This window comes from Sus scrofa, chromosome 3, assembly GCF_000003025.6.
Source record: "Sus scrofa isolate TJ Tabasco breed Duroc chromosome 3, Sscrofa11.1, whole genome shotgun sequence".
NCBI classification, from domain to species: Eukaryota; Metazoa; Chordata; class Mammalia; order Artiodactyla; family Suidae; genus Sus; species Sus scrofa.
Window position 1 is genome coordinate 122,836,722 of NC_010445.4, and position 21,740 is coordinate 122,858,461.

At 38.5% G+C, this 21,740-nt stretch overlaps 2 long non-coding RNA genes across 2 annotated transcripts in view; one reads left to right on the top strand and one right to left on the bottom strand.

The window, feature by feature from the left end:
- Positions 1–20,298, top strand: part of LOC106509005 — a 99,042-nt gene extending 78,744 nt beyond the window's left edge. The window contains exons 3-5 of the long non-coding RNA XR_002342840.1: positions 5,343–5,509; positions 13,053–13,107; positions 16,113–20,298. This is a non-coding gene — a long non-coding RNA (uncharacterized LOC106509005). The remainder of the gene's footprint in view (positions 1–5,342; positions 5,510–13,052; positions 13,108–16,112) is intronic.
- LOC110260054 overlaps positions 1–21,740 on the bottom strand; it is a 104,116-nt gene that overhangs the window by 56,752 nt on the left and 25,624 nt on the right. The gene's annotated exons all lie outside the window — the stretch shown is intronic.

The window sequence follows — 21,740 nt, forward strand, 5'->3', positions numbered from 1 at the left end:
AACAACTATATGCCAATAAAATTGACAACCTAGAAGAAATGGATAAATTCTTAGAAGGGTACAACCTTCCAAGACTGAACCAACAATCAAAGATCAGAAAGGGAAATTAAGGAAGTATTTTCATTTACCATCACATTGAAAAGAATAACATACCTAAGGGGAAAAACAAAAAAAACTACCTAAAGATGCAAAAGACCTGTACTCTGAAAACTGTACGACACTTATGAAGGAAATCTAAGATGACACAAACAAATGGAAAGATATATTATGCTCTTGGATTGGAAGACTCAACATTGTCAAAATGACTGAACTACTCAAGGCAATCTATAGATTCAGCATAATTCCTGTCAAACTACCAATAGCATTTTCCATAGAACTGGAACAAAAAAACTTATAAATTTGTAGGAAAACAACAAAATAAACTGATAGCAAAAGCAATCCTGAGGGAAAAAACAAAATGGAACGGGAAGAATCAGGCTCCCTGACTTTGGACTACTGCAAAGCTACTGTCATCAAAAAAGTATGGTATACTGGCACCAAAACATACATATAGATAAGTGGAACAGCATACAAAGCCAAGAAAGAAACCCACACACCTATAAGGTCAATTAATCTCTGACAAAGGAGGCAAGAATATACAATGGAGAAAACAGCCATTTTAATTTGCTGGGGGGAAAAATAATAAATGGTCCTAGAAAAACCAGACAGCTACATGTAAAAGAATGAAATCAGAACACACTCTAACAGCATGCACAAAATTAAACTCAAAATGGATTAATGATCTAAACATAAGACCAGATACTATAAAACTCTTAGGGGGAAACATAGGCAGAAAACTCTTTGACATAAATCACAGCAGCATCTTTCTTGGTCCACCTCCTAGAGTAATGAAAATAAAAACAAATGTGACCTAATTAAACATAAAAAACTTTTGTACATCAAGGAAACCATAAGCAAAGCAAAGAGATAACCCACAGAATGGGAGAAAATATTTGGAAATGAAGCTACTCACAAGGGATTCATCTCCAAAATATACAAACTCATGCAGCTCAATATCCAAAAAAAAAAAACAAAAACAACAACAACAACAAAAAAACCCCGACTCAATCGAAAAGTGGACGGAAGACCTAAACAGATATTTTAGACAGAAAGATGGTCAATGGGCACATGGAAAAATTCTCAACATCACTAATTATTACAGAAATGTAAATTACAATGAGGAATCACTATACACCAGTCAAAACAGCCATCATCAAGAAGTCTGCTGGAGCGGGTATGGAGAAGAGAGAACCCTTCTACACTGCTGGTTGGAATGTAAGCTGGTGCAACTAGTATGGAAAACAGTATGGGGGTTTCTTAAAAAACTAATTATAGAACTACCATATGACCCAGCAATCCCACTTCTGGGCAGCTATCTGGAGAAAACCTTAATTTGAAAAGATACATGTATCTCAGTGTCCCTTGCAGCAGTATTTACAATAGCCAAGGCAAGGAAGCAACCTAAATGTCCATCAACAGAGGACAGCATAAAGAAGATGTGGGACATAAATACACTGGGATATTACTCAGCCATAAAAAAGCATGAAATAATGCCATTTGTAGCAACATGAATGGACCTAGAGATCATCATACTAAGTGAAGTCACACAAAGACATTTAAATATATTAGATCATTAATACATGGAATGTAATAGAAATCATACAATACAATTTACAAAACAGAAACAAACTCAAAAGATTTTTAAACCAAACCTATATTTACCAGAGTGGAAAAGTAGAGGGGGATAAATGAGGGTGTTGGGATTGATATATGCACACTACCATATATAAAATAGGTGCTACCGAATAGTACAGGGAAGTTTACTCAAACTGTGTGGGAAAAGAATCTGAAAAGGAATGGATTATCTGTACATGTATAACTGATTTGCTTTTCTGTATGCCTGAAATTAACACAACTTTGTAAGTCAACTATATTCCAATAAAGCTTTTAAAAAATAAGAAAAATGACATTACCCATTTGCTATCCAAAAATAAATACATGTAAGGAAATAGATTTACCCCTAGAACCTCTAGAAGGTATACAGCTCTGTAGACACCTTATTTTGTAGTCCACTGAGACCAGACCTGTGTCAGACTTGACAGAGCTGTATGATAATAAATTGTGTTTTGTAAGCTACCATATCAGTAGTAATTTGTTATAGCAGCAATATAAAATTGATATGTGGAGTTCCCGTCGTGGCTCAGTGATAACGAACCTGACTAGTGTCCATGAGGGCAAGGGTTCAATCCCTGGCCTTACTCAGTGGGTTAGAGAACCGCCATTGCTGTGAGCTGTGGTGTGGGTTACAGACACAGCTCAGATCCAGTGTTTCTGTGGCTGTGGTATAGGATGGCAGCTACAGCTCTGATTCAACCCCTAGCCTGGGAACTTCCATATGCCATAGGTGCAGGCCTAAAAAGCTAAGAAAAGAAAAAATCAAAAACGTCAAAGATTGATATGCAAAGTTTGAAGGAAAATGTTTGAATTCTGATGGAATTTCTAGAAATTCTAGTTATAAGGCATTGTGGTGGTAGTTAAAATTGCCTTTAAGGAGCTGGAGGAAATCATGAATGCTCAAAGCACATAAATCCTAACAGTTTATGTGTTTCTCATTCTTTCTATTTTTCTTATCAGCACACTTCAGGGAAATTCAGAGTGCTTTCAACAGTCGTGAGAATGCTAAGGATCTGTCATGGTCTTGCTTTCTCTATGTCTAAGAGTAGATGTTTTAATGCTGGTCTGAAAGAGATGCTAGGGAAGCAGTACCGTAAGATGCTGCAATCTGTTTATCATGATGACATGAGAATAACGAGAACAATAATGACCATTAATTATTTAGCATATTTCAGGAGCTGTACATTATTTCTAATCTTCCCCATAAACAGAGAAAAATCATATGAAGGAGGTATTATACCTATTTTTAAAATCAGGAAACTAAAACACAGAGACGCTAAGTGACTCCCCCAAAGGTGTAGAGTGCATAAATCATGGTGCCTCTACCAACATTTAGGTCTTTGTGACCAAGCCTGTGCTTTGTACACAGTATAGCACCGTCTCCCTAACAAGCTGTACCTCTACTTTTCATTTTGGAATTTAAAAAAGCAGCTTGCATTGTGCTTGAGTTTGTATCACACCTTAGTTTATGAAATCTGCCTCCTCACCATGAAACCAACTCTGTATACAGAGCTAGTTGATATATTAGGTGTTCAATACTCACTCTTTCTAATAGATGTTGCATGTCAATCGGTTGCCTATGGTTCTGAAAAACTATTATTTTGCTACAATATCATCATATAAAATGTCATTGTATTTTCTCAGGCACAGTGCTTTGATACACAGTAACACTGAAGTCAGGGGCTATTAGGACATTTTCCCAGAACAAAATGTGTCCCAGAAGAAACAATGTGATATGGTTTATCCTGGTGTGTTATTTTCTGCAGAGCACTTGTCTCCTCCCCCAGCAAGCTCACATATTTTAAGCTTCACAAATAACACTTTCAAGAGGACTGTGAAATGAAAGGCCCACACAGTGATGGAGGACTCTGGGGGGCATGTGTGTGAGTTTGCTTTCCTTAGGCGGATTCTGAAAAGGCACAGAATGTGGGAGGTGTTATGGTAGGTTTCATGAGGCCTGGGGAGCATGAAAGAATCCCTTTATCAGTCTTATTTTTGCAGAACTTCAAAGTGAGGCCAAGAAAGAATAAGCTTATGAGCAGTCAGGCTAGAAATTCACCATCTACTCTGTTTGTTCCCATTGTGTTTCAAGTCCATTGCTCAGGTGACCTCATGCTGTGCTGGGAACTGACAAGGGTGGTGAGCACACCTGCTTGTCAAAACTTTTCTAAAGTAAACTGCCACCTGGGTTTTTTTTCTTTCCCTCTGAGGCTCTATGCAGACTCATCTGGAAGGGAATGTGGTGAAAAAGGAACTAGCAAAAAAGAAATACGTATCTTTTATGACTGACCTATTCATTTTATCCCTATAAAGTTGGAGGAGAGAAAATGCACACTTTTTTTTTTTTTTTTTGGTCTTTTTGCCATTTCTTGGTCCGCTCCCGAGGCATATGGAGGTTCCCAGGCTAGGAGTTTAATCGGAGCTGTAGCTGCCAGCCTACGCCAGAGCCACAGCAACGCTGGATCAGAGCCGCGTCTGCAATCTACACCACAGCTCAAGGCAACGCCAGATTGTTGACCCACTGAGCAAGGGCAGGGACCAAACCCGCAACCTCATGGTTCCTAGTCAGATTCGTTAACCACTGCGCCACGACAGGAACTCCAAAAATGCGTACTTTTATTTACTCATTTAGATTAACCATTTTCATTAAATATAACCAGTGTACACAAAATCTAAGTGCCTCAAGTTTCAAAGAGAATACAATTTTTGCTTCTCTCTTCACCACTTCAAATATCCCGTGAATAATATCAAACGTGATAATTGGAATCATCCTGTCCTTGAGAAAACTGTGTCATCTAACTGGGGCAAAGAGACCTCGCATGTGGAAAAATCCAGGGGTATTTGAGGCACCTACCACATCAGTGCAACATATTAAGCAGATTCTCTTAGCAGATTCTCTAAAAGAATCTAAACTAATGGCATAGACAATACATGCCCTATTTCCAAAGAGGGTGCTACTACTACGAACCAAATTACCTGGTAATGTTCTAGAAAGAAGGGAATGTGTCAGCTGACCTTTAAGGAAACTGGTAGGATTTGCAGGGTAGAGGAAGAAAACAAGAGCATCCTAGGTGGCGAGGCTGCTGCATGCCCGTCCACATGTCCCTAGGTAGGTCTGAGTGCAGTTGAGGCTTTTTTATGGAAAGAATGAGAAAGGGTTTGGAAAGGCAGGTTAGGCAGGGCCTTAGATGCTCTCATAAAAGTTTCTACCTGAACACCTCACTCTACAGGTAAAGGCTGTATTTGACAATTTGCCTTTCCTTTTTTAACATCAGCGTAGGAGCAGTTACAAAGCATTGGCTGAGGAGCCGTGTCTCGGTGAACGTGACGTTCTGGGTGATGGAGAGATAAGGACGAGGGTGTTTGGTTGGGAAGGTCGTTTCATTGACCCCAGCAGTGAGAGAAGGAAGCAGGAGAAAGAATGAGGAGGTCTGTTAAGTGTCAAATATCTTCTGTACATGAGCTATTTTATCCTCTGGAGAGCCTATGTGGTAGATATGGCCATCCTTGCTTTTAAAATGAGGAAACTGAAGCTTGGGCAAGTATGATAATGAGCTTCAAGTCAAAAGACTACTATTTTGGTAGAACTTTTCTTGGCTCTAAATCTCCTCTTCTTTCCACTTCATCAGGCTGCTGGGAGATTATGAGCATGAAGTTACCGAATGTCCTGATTCAACCCCCACATCACAAGTGCCAGTGACAGAGCTCGCATCCTCCTCACAGACACACAACCATGGTCGAATCATCCGCCTCCACTCTTCCCCAAAGGCTGGGAAATGGAGTCAGAACATGGAGGGTAAGAAATTCCCTTAGTAGGAAGAAAAGCATTCTCGTTAGTTGAAGTCATCTCCTTACTGAATTCCACCATGGTTGATCCCATGACCTAATACACCTGTGAGCCTCTTCTCCCTTTTTGGGTTCTCTGGGGAAGATGTGCTTCATCGTATTTTCCTTTTGGAATTTTGAAAGATGGGCTATAATTAAGTCCCCCCCCCTTTCTTTTAATCTTGATGTCATCTGTTCTCACATGCACAACAGAGCTATTCATGTTCTATGTGCTATACAAAGAGCCCTCCCCCAGAGAATGACTGCCTTACCCTGGTAAGATCTCGTTAGTGTCTTTCTCCCACACCTGACTGAGAGGCTTCAGACTAGATTTTTTTAAAACTGCTTTTTCATGTTCTAGATCTTGATATACTTAACTGAAATATATATTAAGAACTGTGATTACTTCTAACCACATCTATAGCATAATAAACATCTAGCATTTCAAAAGTTTTCCACCAGAAAATTCAGTAGATTCAGTGATCCACAATAATTAAACATGATCTGGACATGAAGATTTAATGTGAATGTCTTCCTGTTGTGAGGACTAAGTGTTTACTTGTAGTATGAGCACCTACAACTACTAACAAGAGAGCAAAATTTTTTACCAGATAGTCTCAGCCCCAGGTATTATGTTATATTCATTGCAATGAATCTGTTATCCTGAGGTAAATTTACTATTATTATTTAATATTTCAATATATATTCTGTGTGGTAAATAATATAAAATATATATGGATATATATCATTCTTTAATTATTAAGTAATTCCTTGTGGTTTCTTCCATAATATTTTTAAGATTCTTGTTTCAACTCATCATCACATTGCATAACAGAAACAAATAACAAGGACTTGTTTTAATTCCTCTCTACCCTACACTGACTCTGTGACTGTGAAGAGATAATTTCTTCTCTCTATGCATCAAAATCCTCATCTGTAAAGTGACTGAGTCTCCTTAAGATAAGTGTTACAGTTTCACCAACTCTCAAATTTCCAGGCAGAAAAAATGGGATGTCTGAGGGTCAGTGTGCTGACCATCAGCCTTGGAGGCTTCTAGAAGTTATAAACCAGCCTGGCAGGTTTGACCTGATTGATATCTTTCCTGGCCTAGAATCTCAGCTTGGCTGCCTGCTTGGCTTCTGCCCAAACTTCCTGGCAGCCCTTCTAATGTTCAAGCATCCTGCCCAGGTGGTCTTGGAAGAGGTAAATAGGCTGACATTGAAGTTTCTGGTTTCCAAATTTTCACCATTAAGAATCTTTTTTGGTTAGTTTTTGTTCATCTCAATTCCTCTGGTTTTAAACTTTTACCAACTTCATGTAATGATTCATACTCCTGTATTTTGAACAAAGAGATATTAAATTACTAATCAGAGCATCTGGTAAAACAGTAATAATCAGCGTGACTCTCCAGTTCAAAGCAAATAAACTTCAATTGTTATTTCAGGTGACCTGTTTGGAGGTAGATGCACGATTCCTAATTGTGACAGGGTTTTACATTGAGGATGACAAAGAAAGATCTGGAACAATGTGTGAGGTGAGGGAAGGGTACTGACCTCCTAGTCCTTTGTTAGAGAGACATACAGGGGAAGGAGAATTCTTAGGGCCAGGCCAAGTTGTGGTTAGGTCACAGGAGATGCACAGCAGAGTAGTTACATGTGTAGGAAAATTCTGGTCACCAGAAAAAAATGCAGAATTGAATGATATATCAGAAAGAACCCAAGAAGGTAGTTCAGCAAAGTACAGAATAATGTGAAGAGAGAGTATCTGACTTTCAGAACCAAAGCCTGAAAACCTTGAGGTAGAGTAATTCCAAGGTTTGAAACAATATTTTGTTGTCAAATTACTTTAATACAGTGTTACTTCGGTATGAGGTGAGGGAATTCCACCTGATGCAGAGTGTCTGGTCGGCTGGGGGTAAAGTTAGTACAGAGGCTGACTTGAGTAAATTGACAGGGGTTCTATTATTCCTCAGGCCTAGTACACAGCTATGGAGACAAAAATGAATATTGGCTAAAATGCACCAGTTTGGAGTTTCAAAAATATTAGATTGATTAACTGAATGATCGACCCTATTTTGAATATCTGTAGAGGAATTCAGGAAAAGTCTAATAGAGAATGGATGTGGGCTGGAGTAAAGTGAAGTGATATCACAGAGTAGAGCCAGTTATGACCTCCTCTAGGACTGATGTGAGGGAGGCCGGCCTGGAAGAAATGCCACAGAAGTGATGTGTAGGGAGAATCCCTGATTCATCATGATGCCAACAGGTAGAGCTCTAACCTGGCCGGGCACCAGAGAAAAACAGGATTCGGGTTCCGGTCTACTACGAAATCCACGAATGGTATCAGAGCAGTGTCATATCCATTCAACAAGGAACCTAAAAGTTAAGATCATGGTAAGTGTTTCAGCCCCATGAAACACACCTCTCAATTTGTGATTAAGGAAACTGAGGCTCAATGAAGAAAAGTAATTTGCTCAAGTTCACACAAATAGAGGGAGAGCTGAGTCTGGGTCTTCTAACCTTCATTCCACTGCCTCACTCTGGCTCACTCATGAATGGACAAAGACCCCAGAGAAACCCTTGGTTTCTGGAAGTCTCAAAAGCTTCCACAATGCTCTGCTGGATTGCCTCCTACTGAACTACCCTCCAAATTATACCATCAAGTGATGTTCTTTTCCCTCTTGAAATTGCTAAGAATCTCCTGGTCACATCTGAGAAGTGGAGCAGAACTCACAAGCTCTGCAAAGGACTTTCATTAGCCAAATACAGGGAAGCCTCATTAATTTGAGTGACTCAGTGAAGGCCTATCAAAATAAGATATTCAAGCCAAACTAAACCCTGACCCCAAAACCAGGACTGTTCTCTTTACTGTAAAGAACTACAAACAGCAATCTACGGAACTATAATGCTGAAATATTTTCATATGTTTTATTAGGCTCAAATTCCTAAGTAGGTCTGTATTATATAATATTTAAATATAAATTTTCATTTTTTTTCAATTGTACAGTCACTAGTCTTCAACATTCTTACCTAATGAAAGTTCTAGTAGGTCTATACCAAAGGCTCAGTTTGGTTGTACATTGAAAGATTCCTATTTGCGTAAAGAATAAATATTCCTTATTATCTCTCTTTTGTTTTCCAGTCTAAGATTCAAGGAATTTTATGTTGGAAAAATTCACCTTCAGACAGTTCAATTCATTCACCACTCACTTAACTAGTTCAAACAATTTTTTAAGAAAAATTATGTTACATTTCACTTTCTGTGGAAAACTAAAGGACAGACCTGAGACTGTCTATTGAAATTCTTCTGCAACTTGGCAATATTCTAATTACAGAGGTTGGCAAAATTTTTCTATAGTCAAAATAAATATTTAGGGAGTTCCCGTCGTGGCTCAGTGGTTAACAAATCCAACTAGGAACCGTGAGGTTGCGGGTTCGGTCCCTGCCCTTGCTCAGTGGGTTAACCATCCGGTGTTGCCTTGAGCTGTGGTGTAGGTTACAGACGCGGCTCGGATCCTGCGTTGCTGTGGCTCTGGCGTAGGCTGGCCGCTACAGCTCCGATTCGACCCCTAGCCTGGGAACCTCCATATGCCGCAGGAGCGGCCCAAGAAATAGAAAAAAAAAAAGGCAAAAAAAATATTTAGAAGATATACAGATGATCAACAAACACATGAAAAAAATGCTCAACATCCCTGATTATTAGAGAAATGCAAATCAAAGCTATCATGAGATACCACCTTATACCAGTCAGAATGGCCATCATTAATAAGTCCACAAATAACAAGTGCTGGAGGGGGAGTGGAGAAAAGGGAACCCTCCTGCACTGTTGGTGGGAATGAAAGCTGGTACAGCCACTATGGAGAACAGTTTGGAGATTCCTTAGAAATCTATACATAGAACTACCCTATGACCCAGCAAACCCACTCTTGGGCATATATCCAGACAAAACTTTCCTTAAAAAAGACACATGTACCCTCATGTTCATTGCAGCTCTATTCACAATAGCTAAGACATGGGAACAACCCAAATGTTCATCAACAGATGACTGGATTAGGAAGATGCGGTATATATGCACAACAGAATACTGCTCAGCCATAAAAAAGAATGACTTAATGCCATTTGCAGCAACATGGATGGAGACTCTCCTACTGAGTGAAGTAAATCAGAAAGAGAAAGATAAATACCATATGATATCACTTATAACTGGAATCTAATGTACAGCACAAATGAACATTTCCATAGAAAAGAAAATCATGGGAGTTCCCGTCGTGGCGCAGTGGTTAGCGAATCCGACTAGGAACCATGAGGTTGCGGGTTCGGTCCCTGCCCTTGCTCAGTGGGTTAACGATCCGGCGTTGCCGGGAGCTGTGGTGTAGATTGCAGACGCGGCTTGGATCCCGCATTGCTGTGGCTCTGGTGTAGGCTGGTGGCTACAGCTCCGATTAGACCCCTAGCCTGGGAACCTCCATATGCCGCCGGAGTGGCCCAAGAAATAGCAAAAAAAAAAAAAAAAAAAAAGAAAAGAAAATCATGGAGTTGGAGAATAGACTTGTTGCTGCCTCTGGGGGGTGCGAGAGGGGGGAGGAGGGAGTGGGAGGGATCGAGAGCTTGGGGTTAAGGGATGTAAACTATTGCTTTTGGAATGGATTTACAATGAGATCCTGCTGTGTAGCATTGAGAACTATATCTAGATACTTATATTGCAGCACAACAATGGGAGGAAAAAGTATGTATACATGTATGTGTAATGTGGTCAGAGGAAAAAATAAAAAATAATAAAAAATATAATAAATAAATATTTAGGTTTTGCAAGCCACTTATGGTCTCTGTCTCATATCTTTTTTGTTGTTATCCCTCACCCCACTCCCACCCATAACTCTTGAAAAATATTAAAAATTCTAGCTTATGGGCCATGCAAAAATAAGAGTGGACAGGTTTGGTCCATGGGCAACAGACTGCCCAGCCCTATGAGTCTTTGAGTGACATGCCTGTAGATTTAATATCAGATATATTTTGTCTTCTCTTGATACACAGGTCTATAGCTAATCTACCTAAAGTACCTCAATCTAGACTTAAATGTGTTCCAAAACACCAGTGCTTACCTTGTTGAGGGGTCACAGACATGGACATAAAATTTGCTATATACATACCATAGACACAATCCATATAAACAGAATTTTGCATAAAATTCAGAAAGCTCATTGGAAATCTATATCTGTTTATAGATCCTAGGTTAAGCAAAACATATTCTAGATACAGGGTTTTTCTTCTTCCCTCCTCTTACAGCAATTTGATAACATTCCTACATTACTGACACAAAAACAGAAATACAGATCAATGGATCAGGGTAAAAAGCCCAGAAGTAACCACTCAACTATGGTCAACTTATCTATCACAAAGGAGGCAAGAACATACAATGGAGAGAAGACAGTCTCTTCAGTAAGTGGTGCTGGGAGAACTTGACACTTACATGTAAAAGAATCAAGTTAGAAGATTCTCTAACACCGTACACAAAAATAAATCCAAAATGGATTAAAGAGCTAAATGTAAGACAGGATACTATAAAACTATTAGAAGAAAAAACATAACAATCTTTGACACAAATCACAGCATTAATTTTTTTTGGATCCACCTACTAATGTAAATAAAAAAACAAAAATAAATAAATCAGACCTAATGAAACTTAAAAGCTTTTGCACAACAAAGGAAACTATAAACAAAATGAAAAGAGAACCCAAAGAATGGGAGAAAATATTTTCAAAAAAAGCAACTGACAAGGGATCATCTCTAAGACATACAAACAACTCATGCACTTCTGTATCCAAAGAACAAACAACTCACTCAAAAAAGGATTAGACCTAAAGACATTTCTTCAAAGACGACATACAGATGAAAAGGGGCTCATTATCACTAATTATTAGAGAAATGCAAATCCAAAACTACAATGATGCACTACCTCATAGCAGTCAGAAAGGCCATCATTAACAAGTCTACAAATAACAAATGGTGGGAGAGGGAGTGGAGAAAAAGGAACCCTCCTACACTATTGATGGGAATGCAAATTGGTACAACCACTATGGAAAACAGTATGGGGCTCCTCTAAAAACTAAAAATAGAACTAGCATATGACCCAGCAATCCCAGAATCCCAGACTTACAGAGAAAACTATAATTCAAAAAGATACATGTACCCCTGTGTTCATTGCAGCACTATTCACAAAAGTCAAGACACATGGAAGCAACCTAAGTGTCCATCGATGGATGGATAAAGAAGATGTACAATGTAATATTACTCACCCATAAAAGTAATGAAATAATGCCATTTGCGTCAACATGGGTGGACCTAGAAAGACTGTCCTACTAAATGAAGTCAGTCAGATGAAGACAAACATCAAAGGATATCACCAATATGTGGAATCTAAAAAAAAAAAAGGATAAAAGTGAACTTATTTACAAAACAGAAACAGACATAGACTTCAAAACAAACTTGTGGTTACCAAAGGGGAAAGGTGGGGGGAGGGATAGACTGGGGGTTTCGTATTGGCATATACACATTATTGCATATGGAATGGATGGCCAATGGAGACTTGCTGTATATATAGCACAGGGAACGTTACTCAATACTCTGTGATAACCCATATGGAAAAAGAATCTGAATAAAGAATGGATATGTGTACATGTATAACTAAATCACTTTGTTGTACAGCAAAACAATCATGACATTGAAAACCAACTAGACGTCAATAAAACTTACATATAATACGTATGTCTTCTAATATCTTATTATGACATGTATCTAATGCATATATATATCTTCTAATATATATGTCTTACTATGACATTTAAAGAGTATGGCTAATGTTCCTTTCATTGAATGCTTGCCAATTTGTTTACTCATTTTGCCACATTTAGATGTTGGGCTGAGTTTTTTTTTTGCAATTATAAATATGGTGAACATTTCTGTGCATCAAGCTTTCTGTTTTGTGACTATGTTTTATATCATAAGTGAAATAACTGAAATAAAGGGAACCTTTTGAGAATTTTGCTAATTACTGTGCTAAATTAATAATATAGTTTGTTTTGAGCACTCTATACAAGATCTGAATAATAGGGATCCTATCCTGATCACCTTGCATCTTGAGTACCAAGTATTCTAACACTTAACTTTGCTTCAGTGAGCAGTCAGTCCTGAGGTCTTTGTGGTTTGCGATCACCTTTATAGAAATTACATAAGTTCATTAAATTTCTCATAGAAATTACTTGGGTAGAATTTTCATTAATCCATCTATTAACTCAAATACAACTTAGCACCTCTTTTGTACAGTAGTGTTCTAGGCATTTAGAATACATCTAGGTATTTAGAATACATCATTAGTGGCAACGGTTCTATTAAAATAGCAAATATTTTCATTACACAGTACATACTATGTGCTAGACACTGTTTTAAGTGCTTTTGCTTATTAACTTATTTAATTCTACTCTATGAGGTACACAGTTTTAGCATTCCATTTTACAGATGAGGAACCTGAGAATTAAAGAAGTTTATGCATTAGCCCCAAGTCATCCAATAGGTAAGTATGAGAGCCATAATTTGAATTCAGGCAATCAAAATAGGTAGTTCCTGATCTTGTGTCTGTTTCTGTCCAGGGAAGGGTTAGTCCATGTGGTTGGGGTTGGGGGGGGTGCTACTTAGACTTATTCATCCATGAAGAGAAACAAGTTCATGATCCAGTAGAGTGCCTCCCTCATCTTTTTCATTTCACTTGCAAACAAAATTTCATCCATATAGATGAGTCAAAACACTGAAACAGAAAATTCTTCACCCCATATAGAACATGCTTCATGGGTGTATGTCCAAGTCCCCTTCCCCACTGCCCCCCCCCGCACCAACCACATGCATTAACCCTTCCCTGTACAGATGCACTTAAACCATGGTAGCAGAAGGCCGTGTGGCTCAGACTCAACATCAACACATTTTTTCAAGCATTCACCAACTAGGGTGCTGGCCTCCAGGCATGCCTTTCCCAAAAGTCCTTCTGTTCTTTCCCCAAGCCAATCACTGCTTTCCTTATCTGAAAACCAAGGTTATAACTCCTATATTGTGACATCATAGGTATGAAATAATAACATGTTATTTATTATTTCTCTTCTCTCCAAACTTTGAAAACAATACATGCTTAGTTGGAAGAGAGAACAGGGAATACAGACCGCTGAGAATTTAACTCATTAAATGTTAAAATAACAGTCAGGAAAATTATTTTTAGGTTTGTAAATGCAGATTTTGCCCCAAACTAGCATCAGAACAATCTTCCTGAACTGTAGCTCCAGATATTTTCTTCAAGTCCTCAAATCTCTCAATGGCCCTTCACTGCCTATAGGATCAAGTCCAGGCTCTGGCCACGCATTCAATAGACATTACATAAGTTCATTACATAATATTGAACAAAGTTATAATTCTGAGGCCTCACCACTTCCCCTTATGTACTTATGGTCCAGCTAACTTGAAATATTCATTATTCCTAGAAAATTCTTCCCTGATACTATGCTTTTGTGCCTTCTCCTCCTTACTCTTGGCATGGTTTCTCTGTATTTCTGGTGATTATTCCATTCTTTAAAGGCTCTTTTCAGAAACAATTATTTTTGGCCTCCACAACTTCATGTTCCAGCAAACACAAATTACTCCTTTTGTCACCTCTCCATGGTATTTTGTGCTCTGTCAGTTCTATCAAAATGTCTTGTATTCTTCCTTGAACTTATCTGGGGTGGGGGGGTGGGGAGTGGAATATGGTCAAATGCTCCCCCTTTAGCTCATTGGCTCAAAAGCAAAAACAAGACGTTACCACCTTTAACTACTGTAAAACTTGACACAGTATCTGGCATAATGGTCTGTCCTCATTAAATGTTTATGAGTGAATGAAACAGATGAGCTGAACATAAAAACTCTGGCCCAGGAGTTGACCACCTAGATTCCAAGCCTAGCTGGTGTTCACATGATCTTGGGCAAGTCTGTTTATCTATGATAGAAAATACGGTTATCAGCAGCTTCCAAACTAGATTTCACAGAGTCTAAAGAATTTTAGGGAAGAACTTCTGGCTCATATCTGAGGTAGGAAGAAATGGAACTGTAGGCTTCCTCTCTGGTTCCAACTAGCAAAGCTTGCCTTCTATCTATTTGTACCAGGGATCGTGAATGAGCTTTTATGTATGTATGTATTTTATTAAAATATAGTTGATTTATAATGTGCCAATTTCTGCTGGACAGCGAAGTGACCCAGTCATACATACATACATTCCTTTTTATATCATCTTCCATCATGGTCTATCCCAAGAGATTGGAAATTGTTCCCTGTGCTATAAAGTAAGATTTCATTGGTTATCCACTTGAATAGTTTGTATATATTAATACCAAACTCCCTGTCATCCTATTCCCTTCCACCTCCCAAATAAGCTTTTATTTAAAGAAAATATTTTGTACATTAAATTAACTCATGAGATTGGGTAATCTGAGGATACTTCCATTTCTCATTGTCTGATTTTGTGGCATAAGAGAGACATTAAGAGACATATTTAAAGACTACTCCATTATAAATGGGATTAACTCAAAGCTTCCTCAAATTCAGAAATTAAGGGGCAAAACACTACCAGTTATTGAATAATTGATGTCTTCTGAGTACCTACAAAGTGCCAGTTCAGTGCCAGAAATTTTACTTAGTTTCTCATTTCAAAATCTACAACGTAGACATAAATTTTCCCACTTTACATGACAAAGAAGGTAAAAATGTCTCATATCAAACATATGACAAAGAAGGTTAAAAATGTCTCATATCAAACAGCAATGAGGAGGTAGAACCTTGATAGAAAGCAGGTATGACCAGCCTGAAAGTTTGTGCTTTTTCCTAGGGATGACACTTGAATCAGTCAAAATGAATTCTGAGAATCAAAACACACATACGCCTACAAAGAACAATGGTGTGGATGGGGAACACTTTGCTCCTCATCTGTAAGATGTGCCTGTTATTTGGAGAGTGGCAGTGACTCAGCCTCATTACAATTTCCCATCAGAGGTTCAGCTCAGACCAATGAATGGAATGATTATACAGCCTGTTCTTGTGCTATGCAACTCACATATGCTGAACCAGAAGCAATTTTGGCTGAGCTGGCTTGCCTATATTGGAATTGTATTTGCTGCCCAGAAAACATGCAGGGAGGCTTTAGCTAAAGCACCCAGCAGGAAGCAAAAGCCCAGCTTGGTTGTGGAGAGGGAGGTGGCAAACACTTAAAGGGGAGTCTGAAGTTCAGTTGCTGACAGAAGGCCTCATGATGGTTATGCTGATTAAATTTATTGAGGGAACACTGGATCCAAATTAGTAGATTTAGGCAGGTGGTAAAGCAGGATTTTGTGGGTTTTATTTGAGGCCGTTTTAGTATCACATACCACTCTTTTTTGCCAGTTGAGAAAGAACTTGTAAATGAGGGCCCTATGGGATCTTCCTGAGATAGACCCTTCCCCATATCCTCTGCTTTAATTCCTCCAGGAAGTACCTAGAATAATAGTATCTGATGCACATTTCTTGAGTTTTTCAGATGCTAAAACTCACCACCAAAGGGAAGAAATTAACTACTGGATGATCATGAGCTGTGTAGCCCCCAAACCTTCTGGCACCTAAGGCCTGATCACCATCAACCAATCAGAACTGTGCATAGCTGATCACACACGCTGGACATTCCTCCCTCACCTGGCCTTTAAAAATGCTTTGCTGAAACTTCGGGGAGTCCAAGGGCTTTTGGTGTATGAGCCATCCATTCTCCTTCCATGGCGCTGTAATAAATCTTTTTCGGCTCCAAATGTCACTGTCTTGGTTTACCTGGCCTCACTGGGTATCAGGCACAGGAACTTACATTCAGTAACAAACCCAGGTATGGCAATGAAGTCAAAATAAAAGCAAACCTTAGAGAAGAGACTTTATACAGTTGCTTTAAAGATAGGGTATGGATGTGTTGTGTAAGGTCTGCAAGGACTCTGGCCCACTTTCCTCACTTTTCCTATATACTCGGAGCAGGACTGACCCAAAACAGGTGCTCATGGAAGTATTTTATGACTGAATGAACCAAACTGAAAACAGTGTCCTAAAATCCAGGCATTAGAAAAATGGAAACCCATATTATTGTTGCTTTAACTGTGCATCACCATAGTTTATACAATTAATCAAACAACATGCTTTTTTTCAGGGCCACACCCTCAGCATATGGAAACTCCCAGGCTAGGGGTCAGCATGCAACTTTGACTATAACAGAGGTCAATTAACAATTTTTAATTTAAAAGCAAGAATAGGAGTGATTAAAAAGCACAATTAACTCGTAACAGTCTTCATGCTTTGTATCTGCCTCAACATGTAGGAACTTTAGTGATAGGTGAGCATACTTGTGTTACAGGACTTTGCCGGGCATAGGGGCCAGATTTCTTAGTAGGATACTGAATTTAGAGTCCTCATAAAACTCTAAAAGATGTTAATTTTGATATGGAAATAGCATTTTTATTCATTTAATAGATTATTTATAATTTACTTATTTTTAAATAAAATGAATGGTCATTAATGTGGACTCCTAATTATGGATCAAAGGGCTTATGTCTTTGAACTGGATCATAGAAACTGGGGGCTCGGGCAGGATCCTCTCAACTATTGGTGGTGGTCTGAGAACCAAAATGTGACAATGTCCATGTCAGCAGCGTCATTTCAGGGAGTAACACAGGGGAGCGGAGCGCAAGTGAGAAGCCATATGAGATTTGGGCCTCAGCCAAACTGCTTCTATTTAAAACCTATTCAGTAAAGGTATTTGGTTTTAGGGTACAATTTTTTGAGGGGGCTTGATTATAAAAAGAGTGAATCAGGTTTTGTGACCTCTGTTGTCTGGAAAAGGTGGTTTGCTGGTAAGAATTTATGCTCTCAAGGAAGCAGGAGGAAGGAACATTTAGATGATGCTGTGGGAAAAGTGGGAGATGGATCCTCTCAAGCCTATCAATGCATTTCTTTTTCTGTTGAAAAGTCAGGTTTAGGGTCAACAAGAGGCCACAGCACACAGATGAGGTTGGCGCAAATGCAAGAGACTCTCAGTGTGTCCTGGAGAGGCACTGAGTGATATTCTGCTTGAGGGCCTGCTTGAAGATGAAAGGATGCTGTGTCCTACAGCTTTCCCAGGAAGGTCTTTCCAAAGACCTGAGGGATGTGGGGTTTTACTTAATCTCTATCTAAGTACTCAAGGTAAACTAGGTATTGTGCCAAGGTGGGTACAGAGCAGTGTAGCGGGGATCAGATTGTGCACAGCCTGTGGTCCCTCGATCAGGAATTTGGATTTATTGAAAAACAGTGGAAAGTCACTGGTAGAAGATGTTTTGCATAGGAAGGATGGGATCTGTATTTAAAGATCCTTCCTATAGCATATGGATATGGGAGGCAAAACTGAGAATCTACACATTTTCCATACATACCATTTAAACTTCCATGTAATATTGATAGAAATTGTATGCCTTTTTCCTACAAAGTTATCTGTCAAAGACACAAATACACTCTCACCCTCTCCCCGTGAAAGGGAGACAGGAAACACCAACAATCATAGATTTCTAGGCTCAGGGAGCAAATAATTAGGGTGGCTGAGGTAAGAGAGTTATCAGTCACCTAAGGGTCGTCTTACTATCTGGTGACCAAGGGCTTCTTCTGCAATAGATGCCCCAGGGCCAGCAATGACAGGAAACAGATACCTTCACACTGGGTGCCCATTCTAAGAGTCCGTCTTAGGCTATGCAGCACCAGTAAAAATCCTTCTGCACGCTGACATTTCATGAAACATTATCATGCTTTCACTTAACAGAATGCAGCCATCTTACAAAGAGTTCCCCAGAACCAGAAAAGAAAGCACAGTAATCAGTATTGCAGAATATTTTAATAATTTACGTAGAAAATCCAAAAACTGACAAGAGAATTTAGAAGTATCAGTGAGTTCAAGATCACTATTCAAAGACAAATGTCAATCCAACACACCAAAAATTTATCTTACAGAAAAAAGATCTTCTCAACAGAAACTTAAATCATAAGGCATATGGAAACAAATCTGGTAGATTATGTATAACACCCACATTGTTATAAAATACTATTGAAGGAGATAAAAGACTTACCTAAATGAAGCAAGAGCATGTACAATTTATGGATAGGAAACCTTACTATCCTAAAGTGGTCAGTTCTCCCTTAAAATAATCCATATATTCAAGAATATTTAAATAAAAATCTTAACAAATTTTCATGTACCTAAGTAAAATAATTCTAAAATTGGGAAAAGCGATTACCTTATAATTTCTACAACAATAATAAAAATTAAAAGAACCAAGATAACTTGCCCTATTAGACTTAAGACTTTCTAAAACTAGGGTAATTAAAACATTAAGGCAGAGGCTAAGACATCCACAGAGAAAAAGGGACTCAATTTCAGAGTCAAGAAACAGATCAGGCTTATGTGGAAATTAGCAGCTGGTGTGCATGGCATACAAATCTTGTGCAATGATGGACTATTCAGTAAAAAGGTACAGTGACTCAGCTTTCTGTATGGATAATACAGATAATCTAAAGTATTACTTCACATAATGCAAAAAATAAACTGCAAATGCAAACAATACGTAATTTAGAAAATCAAACTTTTAACACAACACAATGTACAAGAGCATCTTTAGGACTTCTAAAACTGTAAACATTCCTTACATAAGACAGATTAAAAAAAAAGATCAGTAATTCTGATCTGAATTTTAAACTTCTATAACATACAGGTGCCATATACAAACTTTGAGAAAGGCCAAATTGGGAGAAGACAGTTCCATTAAACATAACAAAAATCAATATTTAAAAGAAAAATAATTCAACAGAAAAAACCGAACAAAAGAGCTAACTGAATGGAACAGCCAACCCCGAAGGCAGAAAGAGCCAATAAATATAAAAATACACACAACCTCACAGGAAATCAAGAAAATGGGAACTGGAGCAAGGAGAGATTACGCACAGGTATCAGATGATTGTAATATTATCTGATACTATAGTTTTGCCAAAGTGTTAGCGAAGACAAAGGCAAACCAAAGGTTTCATAATTTCTATAGTATGGATATTAATTTATAGAACTAATTTACAGAGGAATTAGAAACCTAGTGAAGTTGAAATGAACACACCCTACTGCACAGCACTTCTGCTCCTTGGTTTAAACTACAGAAAAATTCATAGTAAGAGAGTAGAACTTTCACATTCTCACCACACACACACACAGGTAGTTAGGTGATGGATATGCTAAGTCAAATATTATCTGTAGAGTGACATATAAAACATGATCCTATTAAGGCAAATTTAGAGAAAAACAATAGCATGCCTAAAAGTGGTATGGAATGATACCACCAAATCAAGAGAGAAGCTTCCTTTAGAGAGGAGACTTAATAATACAATTCGGCAGCAAGGGAATTATTCCCCCCCCCCACTCATTGAATGATTGACCCTTACCTGATAAAATATTTTTATTAATTTATTAAACCTAGTTGTTGGGTATTGGCATTTCCTTCTGAATATTTTTTCTTTAGCTTTTTCAAAATTAGTCACTTCAGTGACTACTAAAGAATGGTAGAAAATGGGGAGAATAGCTCTTGAAAAGTTTATTAACAGAGAACCAAGAAATGGGACAGGTAGTGGAACAAACCTGCGGGGGATAAAGAGTCAAAGGATTTTTTTTTTTCCTTTTTTTCAGATGGAAGAGACTCAAGAATACTCCTGAGAAGTTGAAAAGAAACTAGAGAAGCTAAATTTAATGATGCAGTAGAGCGACTAATCAAAGACAGAGCCTGTTGAAATCTAAGCGGGAGAGAATTCTAGTAACTGTGGAGTCACATAAAAGTAGAGAGAGATGCTTTCCCCACTGAAAACAGGAGGAAAAGATGGTGCCAATTTGTACGGATTTGGTGGTATGAACAGTATTAGTCTTCCCCATATGGGTTGGCTGTTTCTCCTGATCCATTTGGGAAGTCAGTAGGGCAATGTCTGCTAATCACCAGTGGAGGCCAGAAACTGCCCAAGTTCTGCTCTCATTATGACTGAAGGCCAGCTTTGGTAGGAGATAAGAGTCTGAAAAAATGCCGGGTTGATGTGTTGTAATGGCGAGAGAAAAAAAGTTCACAAGAAGATAGTGGTCAAGTGTGGACCTAAGGCTGCATCTTACCCCAAAAGTCATGTCTTATACATGCATGTAGGGTCTTTTCAGCTTGTGTTGTAATTACTCCCATGCCCCAATTTGTTCCTCCAGCAAAAGATTCCTAAACAGAGTGTGGAACATTTTCAGCAACTATTGGTGCAGTGAAAGTTTCCCCTTTCTCGGAGACTTATTTCAAAAAGAATGTTGAATGGGACACAACATAAGCAGCTTGGAAGCAGTGAAGGGAGGCATATCTTAGTTTTAAAATTTATGATCCTAGACCTGTACACCTGAGAGATGAATCCTAGCTGTCACACAGCATGTATTAAGAGGGCACCCATGCCAAAAAAGATGAAGCAATTCACATCTGATGACTTCAATTTTCAGTTTGAAATATGAAGCTAGGTCATCAGCTGAGAGTGATGAAGGGATGGTTTGAGAAGAGAATTAGCTTTGAGATGCTCAATTTAGACCATGACAAAAAGAGATACTAGAGACACATGGAAGGATGCCTATGCGACTCTCCTTTCATTTTAATCATCATTTAGGGAAAACAAACTTGTTAGCACACGTGCGTGGTTTTCCACAGCCAGAGTCAGCCACTTGGATGCAGATCTCAAGCGCATGGATCATGATATTCATCTAGGATGAGTAAAAGAGATGAAGATAGAGACAAGGAAAGTGAAAGTATTTTTTCAATTGGTAGTAACAATTAAGCAATACATGAGTAAACAGCTGAAAAGTGTGGGGTTCACTGCCAATGAGAAAGTGATGGAATCGGCTTGAGTCCTTGAAGAGGTTAAAAAAAGCACAGGGAGAAGCGAGGGTTATGAAAGCAAGAAAAATAGGAAATTAGGATGTTTACTGCCATAACTTCAGGGTTAAAGGATGATAAATTCTAGAATGTAACTTCTGACTGGGGTGCAAATAAATTACTGGAGTTGAAGAGACAACAGACAGACTGTTAGATGATTAATTCATGTAGATGTTGAGG